The following is a 13,883-nucleotide window of genomic DNA, read 5'->3' on the forward strand; positions in this document are numbered from 1 at the left end:
TCGTGGAGGCCATCCCCGCTCAATATCCTTCTGCACCCTGGCATAGGCATAGTACTCGTGAGAAATGTCCTGGGGACGACCATACTACTACCATACTTGTGAAATAACAAATCTCTCGATCACGGATGTCATCTTGCCCACTAGAGGTCGAGAACTAAACATCCATGGCAACTCTCTGGGGGCATCATCCCAGTCCTCTATCTCTCTCCAAGGTTGCCATACAATGGACACCAGGTCATCAAGATGTGTCCGCCAGTGCTCAGTCTTACCCAAGTGGGCCTGGGTAATATGCCCTCGATATTTGCATATGTAGGGCTCCATAGGCTCCCAGGCATCCTCAAAAATTGGCCTACATATGGGAAGATGCTCCCAGGCCCATATCTATAGAACATAAACTCTCACCACCATGGTCTTCTTCTCATGGAAGATGACCTCATGCAACTCATGAAAAAGGTGAGCCAGCATGCACTGACCCCACCCAAAGACCTCGGGTGCCTCTATCATCCTACAAAGCATGGCACCCCACCCACACTCCAAACCATGCTGTCCTCTGTCAGGACATAAGAAATAGCTAAGGAATATAGCTAGCACAGATGCCAGCCTGTGTATCAATCCATATGTGTGCATGAGCTTATCCCAGCTGATGGCCCTGCCTCTCGGTAGCTCTCTCCCACACATAACTGATAATGCCTCTATCCCTGCTTGGGGCACTGTATCATAAATGACTCGGGCACTGTGAAAGGGAATCCACAAGATCCTCCAAATGTCCTCTAGAGTGATGGTCATCTCACCCATCAACAAATGGAATGTGTTCATCTCCAAATGGAAATGCTCAACCAATGTAGTGAAAAGGCTGTGATTCACCATCATGGCTAAAATCTAGCACAAAGAAGACAAACTCAATCGGGCAATGTGTGACCGATCTGCGTCATCCAGACTCCACAATAACTCTCCATATGGAAAATAGTGTGATCTAAATGAAACATCTCCAAAGACCTCCTGCACACACAACAAAAAATGACAAAGAAACGATCAGTATCAAGTCGAAATGAAGCATCAAAACGATCTAAAATCCAATTTTTAAGTGCAAAAATCAAAACTATCATGGAATTTCACACAAAATTCATGAAATCTCGTGCAAAATTCTTCTACAACTCATGATATACTGCTTCAAATTATATTTTTGGTGTGTCGTGTTTCGATTTTGCTCCTAAGGGGGCAGGATGATTACATCATTAAATACTTATTGCTCAGGGCATCTAGTTCCCATCTTCTGTTCTTTACATTTGGGGCATCTCATCGCTCAGGGCATCTTGTCCCCTTCTATCTGGCACCTTTGCTACCTATCTTATCTTTTCATCGATTGATCAACCTTATAACAATCTTCTCAAAGTTCAATGGATAGGTATTGGGACAGTCTAAACCCTGACTCCTGAGGATCAATCTCCATTCTGGGGATGATTCTATGACTCATGATTGGACCTTATTACCTTTTATCAATCTTAGGTATCTAGGTGTTTTATCTAGATCCTTGAAGGTTAAGCTCCATTTTGGAGATAATCTTCTAAATGCTATCAATCTCAGGTATCTAGGTGTTCTATCTGGATTCTTGAAGGTTAAGCTCCATTCTGGAGATAATCTTCTAAATGCTATCAATCTCAGGTATCTAGGTGTTCTATCTAGATCCTTGAAGGTTAAGCTCCATTTTGGAGATAATCTTCTAAATGCTATCAATCTCACGTATCTAAGTGCTTTGCTTGGATCCCTTAGGATTAAGCTCTATTCTAGAGATAGTCCTTAAAAGCTTATCAATTGGTCTTCGTGTAATCAACTTCAAAACCAATCTCATGTTTGCATCATGCTTTCTGATTATCTTTGAATTGAACGTGCTTCTTGCACATTCATTCAAAGAGGGGCAAAATGTAATACCCCAAAATTGGCTCATTGCCATGATACCAATTCTGGTCTATTTTTAGCCAATTGTAAAGACCTATTCTAATAGGCAATTCTCATTCTGCTATTCGCTACTTGACTTAATTGTCAGATGCAGAAGACCCTAATCTGCATTCATCATATTTCTTATTTAATTCCTATAGTATGTACTCATGTTAGTCGCATTAAACCTATTGATTAATATTTAATTTAATTACTAAGTATTTATACTTTAATTAAATTAAATTATATCCTAAAGGCTAATGTACTACAAAATTAAGTTTATTTAATTTAATAAATGTGCCTATTTTAATTAATTAAATGTAATTATTTAATTAAATGGAAAACTTACTTCTAGTTAATTAAACAAAATTATTTAATTAAATGGGAAACCATTCCTAATTAAATAAATGAAGTTATTTAATTAAATAAGAAAAGTGCCTCTAAATTAATTAAAAGATTATTTAATTAAATAGAAAAGGTAATTATGAGAGCATATCTCATTTTATTAAATTAAATATTTCACCAAAATCTCTCTTCAATTCAAAAAGGGAAATTTCTAGTTCACTATTGATAAAAAATGAGTTTAATCAGTTAACTCGTTATTTTACTCAAATTAAATCTGTTAACTCCCTTTAATTTGGGAATCTCCCTTTATGATTGAACTTCACCTTTAATCTTGACCATTGATTGAAATCGATCTCAACCATTGATGGATTTCAGGAAAGTCTATTTAAGAGACCCTCATCTCTTCATTTTAGAAGAGGTTGAATGAGAATTTGCATCGAATTGCTGCTAGATTGTGCATTCATTTAAGCTCCCTACTTTCATATTCATTTTCTAGTTTAATTCTCATATAGATTTAATATGTATACATTTAATATAATTTCTTTTACATGTTCTTAGATTAAATGTGCATACTCCATTCTAGATTAATCTGCATTCTCATATAGATTAGTTGCATTTTCTTTCAAATCTTTCATTCTTACAGGGTCTGGTTGCTTAAACACCTCAAATCTGAGGATATTTGACAAGCAATTCCCTTTAGATAGAAGGCAATAGGTCACTTTGCTGACTAATTTTTAGATGAAAAATCCAATTTTCATTCTGGGATGAATCTGCAAATAAAGACTGTGTTGAAGTATGTGTGTTAGCATAGGTCGCATATTCACACATACAAGTATTACATCTGATCCTACAACACAAACTCAAGGTGCACTTCCTAAAATTACAATAATTGATCAAGGTAGATAGCAAGAGGAGAAAATAGAGGAAACCCCTAAAGAGTAGGAGGCAATCCAAACATTGATAAATTTTCCTACCTCGGGAACTCCTTCACAACAGACACTGCAAATATTCACACCAGGATCTAGTTCTACCAAAGTTGCAAGGGTACTTCACTATGGAGAACCTAAATTAGATGAGGAAATAGTCATACCAAGTTATGACTCAAAAAAAAAAAACATTGATCAAATCAATGATGTACAGGAAGCCTTGCATAGAAGAAAGAGGCAAAAAATACTTAGGAAGGAGTATAAATAAAAGCAAACAATGCATGAGATTAAAGACATCTTTATGGATGCCTTCAGTTTGCAGTCACCAGATGAGTCAAAGCATATCATGGAGCAATTATTAGATATTTTTGACCAGGTGACAAATGTAGACCAAGAGACAAATGTAAAACTTATGGAATGGTCTGAAAGAAAATTTCAAGGAAAAGTTAATGAGAAAATATCTAGTGAAATAGCACTTTCACAGATTGAATTGGCAAATATCATAGAAAAAGTGAAAAAGGTACTTGAGAATATATTCTCATTGTACAAAAAGTTGTGTGACTTTTCATACTTCACACAAGAGACCAACCAAAAGATAATGAGCTTGGAGAGAAATTTGAATATTTCTAGCATACAGCTACCAAAAGATCTAGCTCAAAGTGAGAAGCATTTTGCTCAAACACTTCACACTCAGAAAGAGATAGCTGTATTAATAGCAGAAGAGACCACCATCAAGGAAAAACTATTACAGCTCCAATCCTCCATTACCCCACATTTGGAAATCCTCCATCAAGAACAAGTCTATGCTGAAACTATTCTCAAGAAAGACCCTAATCTTTCTACTTCAGAAGGACTTATTCACCTTGCTGCAGAGACTGCCCTCCAGCATTAATCATTGGAGATTTCTTTGTGTAATTGGGATGTAGCTCTCAGGATGATTATGGAGGTAAACAACACATTTTTGGTGAAATATGGTCTTAACCCTTAAAACTCTCTAACATAAGTGTCAAAAAGGGGGAGACAAGAATGCGGGAGATAAGAGAATGGGGGAGATAAGATAAAAAGGTGGAGCATGATATACATAATAAAATTTTGGTCACCCAGATAGCACAGATAATGGCACAATCAACTTAAGGGGAGTTACAATAATTTTGAGGTATATATATTGTAAATTACAAAATTTTGATTAAGATTTTAAAACCTCTATATGTACACTGAGAAGATTAGTAAATGTACTCATAAGGTCAGTTAAATGTTTTTGTCACTCATGTCAAAGGGGAAGATTGTTAGGCTCAGAATGGTTTTGACAGTTGAGTGCCAACATACTTAAACACTTTCTACATTGGAGCCGAGTACACCATGTATGTCGAGCCACAACATGAGCTGAGTCAGGAAAGCCTTTAGGTGCCGAGTGAAGATCAGGTGCTGAGTGAAGATCAAGTGCCAAATGACTTTAGGTGTCGAGTATGATACAAGTGCCAAGTCATAGATGATGTTGAGCAATACAAAAATATAACAGAAGTTGAGTAAGCCAGTTTAATATAAGTGCCGAGCATCAGGAATTAGTAAGTGCCGAGCAACACAGAATGCAAATATGAGTTTTTTACTTTACAAATGTAGATGTAAACCATTTTCATGGCTGACATATGACGAATCTCAAAGGATTAAATTATAAAATCAAATCTTTTGTATTTCCTATCCAATTTACATGCAACCAATAAGAAAAAATGGAGAAGGCATGCAACCAATAGTAAATGTGAAAGAAATGAGCGGGAAATAGAAATTCAATATGGATCGTAGATCCATACCTAACCCTAAGTCTTCGAATGTCTTTATAAGGAAGACTAAATCTCATTGTATGTGTGGATGGACGAGGGTGTGTAAGGAAAACTATTTTCAGAGTGAAGAATATTAGATCACAGAGGATCAAGATCAGAGAAAGTAGATCAAGTGCCTATATTCAGCAATTGAAGGATTGTAAGCTATCAAGTTTATTATACCTAATACTCTCTAGCAATTGTATTAGAAAAGAAACCCTATGGTGATAGGTTAGCTTAAAAACTATTTTGTAGATCCTTTCAATAGGTGATTAAATCCTTTAACAGGGTAACACTTCTTGTAAAGTGTTTGTAAATCCTCTAACAAGGTCACATTTAAAAATGAGTTGTAGCCTTTAACAGGGTAGATCATCAGAAGTGGTTAAAGATTATCACTGCAGTAATTTTTGTGGGTATCATCCCCACCCCAGTTTTACCTTCTTATTTTTGGAGGGTTTTTGGGTTAGCAAAATCTCAAGTGTTATGTGGTGATGCATATATGTGTTTTTCAGAATTGTTTGATGTGTTTGCAATCTACTTTCAGTTAAAAGTTTTAATGGTCAAAGTACAGTACTTCTAATTCACCCCCCCCCTCTCAGAAGCATTATTCCTATTTGATATTCCAACAATTCAATGCCCTACATTTTTTTCATAATATCATCAATAATTAATGTATTTCTTATTTGTAATTATATATAAAAAAAATTGATATGAAATTTCATTTACTGCTACTTACAAGGCATGTGTGAATTTTCATATATCCACCAAAGCCAAGATGGTGTTGACCAACCTTCTCTTTCCTAGCTTGTGTTTCCTTCAATGTGTCATGCAACTTGTATATGTAAACTTTGAAATATGTTAGATTATATAAATCCACAATCACACTTCTAGAAATATGTTAGATTATATAAATCCACAAATGAATTAAACATGTAAATTGTAAAAAAAAAGAGTAATGGCTCAACTGTCCTCTCTTAGTATGAAATCATGATGATATTATTCCATGCCTTAATGATTGGCTATGATACATGATCTTTCTCTCCTATTTTATATTCTAGCATTACTATGAAACTTCAACGGTTGTTCACTTTTCTCAATGAATCTATTTGTTTTTTCTTCACTCCATACCTTTCACTACATCAATGTTCCTCAAACATGCTTATAGGTCATGTGAAAATGCATAAAAAATGATCAAGAACCTCCTTGGGATGTTGGAGTTCTTATAGGAAAATGCACTAACCTTCTTATAAATAACACGTATTGGCAAAAGGCCTCACTACTCACTGTTAGACAATAGATACTGTGCAAATTCATAATGAAGAATGCATTGATTGTATGATTCTCACTGTATGGGAATTATGGAAGGTCTTAATTATTTCTTGGTTGTCTTGATAGTTATCTTATGGGTTTGAATCATAACCATTGATCCTTGTGAAGAGTTGACCACAAATCAACATGTTAACTCATGTTGTTGCAAGCAAAAACAATGAATCCACATTCTTGAAAAAAAAATGTGACAGAGGCCTAGTTATGGTGTGCATGTGTGTTTGAAGGTTAGTATGCATTCATGAGATGTTGAAGATTGTCTTGGAGGATGGAAGAGATGAGAGAATGAAGTTAATGAGACACATACATGTTTTTTCCGAGTGGTGGATTAATTCCTTTATCCCTTAGTCTCTTCTCTTTTGCATCTTCAATGATTTTATTCCACTCCAGCTGTGGCACCATAGGAGGATGCTTGTACTTTGGGTTGAGCTTTAGAGCCCTTCTATATTGGTCTCTCATAGTTTTTAGATGTTTGGAAGCTTTTTTTAGAAGTTGGGCTCCATTCAAAATATTTTGACCAAAAAACTCCTGTATAGTTTTTATGAGATGATCTCTTAATTTAGGGGCTTGGTTAGTCCAACTTTTAACAAAAAACAAAGTTGTTAGATTAAAAAATCAGTTCAAGCTATGTACATTGAATATATTACAATAAATGGATGAATGGAAAAATTTAGCAACCAATTATATCAATCTACATACCTTTTATGTAATGTAGGCCCCAAATGTCTTCAATGTTAAATCATAAATAGTTTCCTAAAAAAGATCATTTCCTACAAAATCATCACCACATCATTAGTTGAAAATGAGTTATGAATAAGTAAACTTTAATTACACTCTAAATAATTGCAATTTTAAAGTACCTGGAAGCTTAGACAATTTTAAGGGAATCATATCTTTCTCAGCCATCAACAATGATGCCTCCAATGATCTTGTACAAGCAACATGGGATGCTCTAGGAAAGACGAGTAAATTATCAACAGTAATGGTATCAGTTCTATCATCACCATGAGAAGGTGTACCTATCCCTTCATAAAGTTAATCAATGTCATAATATACTCAAATGAACAAGAAAGTACATATATTATCATATTTAACACATAACAAAATGTAGTAAAACAAGGATTTACCATCTATAGTTGTAGTAGGTGTGGATGTTTGCCTGCTCCTTGTTGTTGATCCTGTGGTTGATAATCTCAGAGTGCTAGCTGGCCTTATGGTTGTAGGCATATGGAAATCATTAGCACCAAGAAAAGGATCATATATATAAAATGTATTTTTCATGTCCCCTATCAGGAGAAACTCTCTACCCATGACTCATTCCAAATAAATATTATCAAGTTGAGGGTATGCATTATACCACTATAAGTGAAACCAATCATGTAGCAATATATCAGGAGTAGTAGATCATCATATCACTCTTAAGTATCAAAATTTGCACCCAGTATTGAACTAAAAAAGTTCAGTAATCCTGACCTAACATGGGAACCACTTCTTGGTGAGACATGCAATGAAGTGAAACTTTTGATTTCTAGGCTAGCTCCTATTGAGTATTCAATGACATTTCCATGATCCTAATTTAAACTTGTGGGAAAAGGGGAGAAATTTCTGAAAATAAATCTAAAAACCTATAGTCTAAACTAAGAGATGAGTGATACACCAAAAGTGATGTGAAAAATTTGGATACAATTGACAGAGAAAGATTCTTTAGCTATTTGAAGCACAAACAAAAACACTTCTTTTCTATAAAGATTTGCATAAGTAATTTTTAATAAGGTTTGAAGAATGAATTTTGCAAAAGGAGGAATACAAATGCCTCTCTCTTACCAATTTCACCTTTAAAAACATAGATTACAACTTGCAAATATACTTACTCCTCTACAAATAGGTGCTAGAATGAGATAAAATAATAAGGAACAATAACAATTCACTAATTGCCTTATCAAATCATTCTGACATTACACACAGAATTGCAGAAAGAAAGAAGGTTCAGAAATTGACACAAATAAAATAACTCATTGCTGTCACCTATATTAAACTTCTCAAAATGAATTAAAAAATTTTACAAATAAAATTTAAGGACTCCAAATAGTCACAAAAACTTCTCTACATAATCAAAACCCCCAAAATGAGTTGGAAAAACTCACTAAATACAATTCTACCACTTGGGTCGAATGCAAAAAGATAACCTAGAAATGAGGACTTAATGACTCATGAAATAAAGACCTAACTCTGAAAGAGCTCCATTAAGTCATTAGGAACCCTATGAATCACATAAAACTGCCCCAAAAAATCTCCAACAATCAATAAAGACCTTTGAACTACTAGGGTGAAGTCAAATTCGACCCCAAAGCCCTATATTCTCTCCACATGTTTCCCAACTGATTACTCCCTTAAAGACCATGACACATGAATTTAATGACTCACCTCCTTTTTGCAATAAAAATAGAAGATATATTAAATGGTTTATAATTTCATCATTAAATATATTTTATTTATAATGAAATAATTATGCAAAAAAGAAAAGAAGAAAACTAAACTAAAACCGCTAAGGCAAAACATAAAAACCCCCCTCTCTATTCAATACAAAAGAAAAACCATTAAAAGGGATAAAAATCCCATATATCACCCCACAGATTTCAAAGAATATGGAATGTAATTGAGGATGTGACATATGAAAAGTACCCTAAAAAAAGGTTTTTCACTTTTCATTTGCATTTGAAGGGTCTAGAATAGTTATGAGGGAGAAAATGAGGGTTTTACTGTCTACAGCCACCGTGAGAGAGATCTACTGGTCTTTTGCACACCATCACTGGAAAAAGTTGAGGATCTTGGAGCTACCACTGGAAAATTTCTTGAAGCCTATTGTTTATTATTTCCATTGCTTGGAGGTAGGATTTATAACTTGATTCCCATTGCCATTGTGTTTACCGAAGGCTTTTTGTTGGTTGTTTTATGGCACATTGAAATATATTGTTGTTGTGAATATGAGGCTTATATTTGTTGTTCTATTTCTTCTGCTTTGTCACACAAGGGTTTCAATAAAATATGGATTATTTCCATAAAAACCCAATTGGGGTTTCTATGGTGCATTTATTTTGGGGCTTGAAAATGTTTCAGTGTGGGTTCGAGGGTTTGTTTTTATTGATGCCTGCATGTCTTTGGATTGTGTAGTTGCTTTCTCCATATGTGCTATGATATGTTTAGCTACTTCCTTGAGAGAAAGTCCTTTATATTCCATGACTATAGCTACATCATGAGCTACAGTAGTTCGAATAATATATTCTCTTCTACCTATAGCTGATATTGCGCATAGCTGGTTGGCATAATTACCTGTTATACAATTGGAGTATCTCTGATTCATCCTGCCATCTTGTTCACCAATCCTCCCATAGAGGTAGCAGCTGTACAATTTCCTTGACTGTCAAATACCACGCACGCAACTATCTCTTGGTGGCAATTTATTACTATAGGTTTTGAGAAGTCAATCTGCTTTGTGAAATCATGGGAAGAAAAGTCTGAAACAACTTCAAATACATTTTCCTCTATTCTCCTAGTATTAGAATTTATTGAGCTAGATTTTTCTTTATGAACCTCTTTAGCTCTTTTTGCTAGATTGTCATTAAAATCTTTCACAGTTGCTAGATTTGTTGCATTGAAACCAGGCAATTGATAATACTTGATCTCCTCTTTCACTCATAAGTAAAGTTCTATTTTCCACATTCCTGTAGCAAGTTATGCAGATTCTTCATCATATTATGGAGCAATTGACTGAATGCTGAACTATCCCATTCCATGATATTTAAAATAATAATTCATGAGGTTCGAGCACAAGCTCATGATACTCAAAACTATTCTTCTGTGATTTGTACTTATTCCTTGTGAAATCAACATGCTTGTTTTGACCATAATGAAAGGTTTCATATCAAAATTAATATGTCCATTTAACATTACAATTTTTTCTTTTTTTCATTTGAGCATTTATATTTTTTATATGTATTCGAAATATGAAATATATTGCATGTGTGCATACATAGTTGTAGATAATCACTCATTGCTTAGATCTTTTAAGATCTAACCCCACTTTTTCTTATGTAGGAGAACTATTGTGGTTCCACAATGCATGCTCCATTCCCTACTAGGAATGGGGACCCCCTACTTTTTTTTTGAATCCCTAGACTCATAATTTCGAATTTGGAAAATTCAAAGAGCCAAAAGAGTAAAAAATTGAAAAATAAAAATAAAAAACCAAAAAATTTGAAAAATCAAAAAAGTCATAAAAAATATAAAAAGTGAAAAAAAATGCTCTTGCCACTTGCGAGGTACACATGTCGCGCTTGCCTATGTGCACCGCACAGTGCGTGTACACATGCACCTACGTGTGCTACATAATGCCTAGCTAGCGCACATCTGCGCGCACTTGCGCACATTGCATACCCATCTGCCACAACTGCATGCACCTATTCGCTATATAGAGCGTGTCTATCTCCCTACCATCACACCCATGCATGCACTTTGCGTCACATTTGTGAGTGCACAATATGTCTCGCTTGTGCACAGTCATCGAGTTGCACACTGCACCAATCTCCTTCACACATCACTATAACATCTTTTCACTATTTTTTTCTAGTAGTTAATTAAAGAATATTTTTTTGTTTTGTAGGTTTTCATTATTTTCAACTAAAAAATTCCTTTTTTGTGTCATGCAGATGAATAGACATCCTCAACTTGTTGGGGTCATAACTTTTGACCTATGGCTCAAAAATCAAAACCGTTTACATTGTTGGAAGGAAGAATTGAAAATCTAATTTTAGTCCCTAAAATTGCCAGCCTTCGGTTGCCCATTTTTAAGGACCGATGAAAGTTTCAATTTGAAATTTTGAGTAGAAGACCTCTGAAATAGCCTTTTAAAAATGCTTAGAAAATCTTGTGAAAAAGTTTCAAACATTTGATCATTTTGGATAATCTTGACCACATGGTCTTTCACCAGGAAGAATGGAGCAGTTGGAGAGAAGAAAAGATCAAAGATACAGAGGTTGGACACATAAACTAGAATGGGTTCCTCATCTTATGCAATTATTAATGAAAAGATTCAACACAGGTGCCTTGGAATTTCAGGATAGAAGAAGCATTGGTAGAACTGGATACCAAGCTCAGGGATTTTGCTGAAATTGTATAGAGGTAGATAACTATAGGAAAAAGGTCAAAGATAATATAATGCCTTGGATTTATTGGATGCGATGAAGGTCACTAAGATTATTGAGAAATTCAAGGGCAAACATCCATACATAGCTCTGGTATGAAGGAGAACAAAACCTAGAAGTCAAAATTTCATTTTTGGCACAAAGTAAAATTTTGCATTTTTGGACCTTTTAGGTGCGCAGGTCCACATTTTCATGTAGGTTCCCGAGTCTGCATTTTCATGCAGGTGTGTAGGTTCATATTTTAATACAAGTGTGCAAGACATCATTTTCATGTAGGTGCGCAGGTGTGCTTTTTCGAAGGTGTGCTGACAATTAATTGCTTGTTCCAAAAATAAAGCTTTCCATGCATAAGAAATGCATTCGGACAGCAATTTAACTTTGACACATGCCTAGTAAAGGACCAGCTTCTATTTTTGGCACTTCCTGACACTTCCACTTCGACTCAGAGCTATCTCTCTCATAATTTATTTGTTTTTGACATGTAAAGGGCTCATGCATCCATTTAATGAATAAATTATGGATGGAGTCCCTCTAAGTGCCAGATTAATTGTTAGATTGTATATATTCAGTTTGTTTTATTGTTTAAAAGGATTTTATTGCATGAAGATATCTCTCACTCTCAACACAAATTGAGGAGATGATTTCTTATAAATACCCCATTGTAATATGTAATTAGGGCCATCGTTATTATGCAATAAAATTATACTTTTGGTGCTCACATTTGGAGTGTAGTGATTCTTTCCTGAATGTGTCATTGTTTTGTGAATTTTGTTCATGAGATTGTGATTGAGCCAAAGGTTTATTGTGTTGTTTTTGGTTGTGCGATCTTTTAGTTCTAGTGTTTGCTATAGATTTATGAATTCCACTTACATAATGAGCTTGAGAAGAGATCATCAAATTGTGTTTGCATAGCCTTTTGTCTCACATGAGCGCACTTTCTATGGCCTTGTGATTTAATGAAAGGTGAAATATCATACAATTGTTAAATTTTGTCACTGACGATTAGATTCTAGGAAGCACTGCTCCTATTTTCAATGGTTTCCTATCGATTTCTTTGAAAGTTTAACTCATAGCGTGTTGTTTTTTGTAGCTTATGTCCATTTAGGATTTCAATTTAAAGTTATTTTCTTTCAGTTTCATTATTTCCTTTGCTAACCCCTTGTTATAATAGGAACTCATTTTAGTTGCATTGTTAGAATTGCATTCATTGAAAAACAAAAAACACAAAAACATTTTTCTTTAGTGTGTTATTTTGAGACAACAAATAGATTTACTTCATTCTGAGATCATAATAGTACCAGAAAAGGCCTCCTCATGAACAATCACATTTATCTTCAATTGAGTAGATTTTGGTACATCGCAAGACAAATACTAAACCTTGGAGTTGATCCCAAAAAGATTAGCTTTTCAAGAGAGGAATTCTGCAATGGATTCCTGCCGTTGACCTTGTGCAAAATGACTACCCGATAGAAGTGGCACTAAAAGGAGTGCCACACTTTTAATTCATGGAAAAAAGTGGAAAATTTGCCAAAGTTTCAAAATTTTGCACTTTTTGCAAAATTCTACACTTTATACAAGTTCAAGAATTTTTTTAAGTTTTTGAGAAATTCAGGTGCCCAGGTGCGCAACTCAGCAAGTCCACAGATCTCCAGCTACATAGGTGTGTAAAACTCTATGGTGCACAAAATTCAGAGGTGCATAGTTTCGTAGGTTCCAAAGTCCATAGTTATGTAGGTGTGCAGAACTCTATGGTGTGCAAAATTCAAAAAAGTGAGAAAGTGTACTTCTATAGAATTGTGCTTTTTCCAGAATTGATGCAAACTAGAGGGTTTTGATCCAAAATCCCCATTTTAGTGAGCATTAACATCTTCTCCAAGTGCACATGAGTTTCTTGAGCTTACCCACTTCCACAAACCATGCAGTGATAAAGGAATACCAAGAACTCCACCCATTCACATTACACATTCTAGCATCATCGTTCGCTTTACATTCTACTTCACGCATTTCCATCATTATGCACCATGTCTTTCTTCAATGCCTAAAGTTCACCTTTGAACCTAACTTGACCATTACATGACTTGCCCAAAAATCCTAAAAATTTTTGCCCATAGTTCCTCTATAGAGAATCACAAACAATAGAAGATCATATTGAAATTTTCAAGGAGATTTGTAATCGAAACTAGATTCAACATATTGATGTGGTATGCTGCCTTTTTCCTTACAGTTTAGGAGAAATGGCATTCAATTGGTACCTTAATCTATCACTAGCACCAAGAAGGGATTGGAACTCTTTTGAGAGCAAATTTCTAGAACAATTCAAGATCTATATTGAT

Source organism: Cupressus sempervirens, chromosome 10 (genome assembly GCF_028749045.1).
Source record: "Cupressus sempervirens isolate cs-2001-9-10 chromosome 10, ASM2874904v1, whole genome shotgun sequence".
NCBI lineage: Eukaryota > Viridiplantae > Streptophyta > Pinopsida > Cupressales > Cupressaceae > Cupressus > Cupressus sempervirens.